Raw genomic sequence first — 720 nt, 5'->3', positions numbered from 1 at the left:
GAGTCGGACACTTAACGGATTGAGCCATTCCAGCACCCAGATACTACAGGCCTTGTAAGACCAGAATCTGTAACAGTTCATTTTGAATGGCTTGTGTTCCTGCGAGATGGACTCCTTTGCCCCACGCTGTACCCTGTGTGAGCGGGGATCTCCGAGGAGAGGCTCACTTCGAGTCTACGCTGGCTACACAGCGACGGGGGGAGCAGGGGCCGGGGACTGAGAGGCAGAGTCTCAGATCAGCAGCACAGGACTCTGGCCAGAGGTACTGGAAAGAGCCCTTCTGAACCCTGGGGGCAGCAAGGAGAATGCTGGGGGTCCCACTCCCTGTGGGACAGGAAAGAGAGGAGATTGGAGAAGACTGGGCCCGGACCTGAGAGGAAGGCCTGGCAGGCTCTGACCACAGCAAGGGGCTGTGGGTGAGGGGCGCCTCCCCAGCCAGGGGCCCTGCGCACACCCCTCCCTCCCTGGGTAGACACTGCCACCTTCTGGCTCTTTGTTGACCCACTGCCCCACCCCATTCGGAGAACTTTCTCCTGACCAGGAAACAAGAGAGACAACGAGGTTTCCTTTACCTGCGAACAATCCTAGTCTCTGCGGCCCCACCTAGGAGAACTGGACTGGTCCCAACCTTTCATCCTTTGGTCGCCTCCCAGGGATGGCTTAACACCCTCACGGTTCTGCCTCCCCACAGAGACTTCTGTGCCTTCATTTTCAGCAGAC

The sequence above is a fragment of the Neovison vison genome, chromosome 13 (genome assembly GCF_020171115.1).
Source record: "Neovison vison isolate M4711 chromosome 13, ASM_NN_V1, whole genome shotgun sequence".
Classification (NCBI taxonomy): domain Eukaryota; kingdom Metazoa; phylum Chordata; class Mammalia; order Carnivora; family Mustelidae; genus Neogale; species Neogale vison.
The sequence above is the reverse complement of the archived record's forward strand: the minus strand, read 5'-3'. Positions refer to the sequence as shown.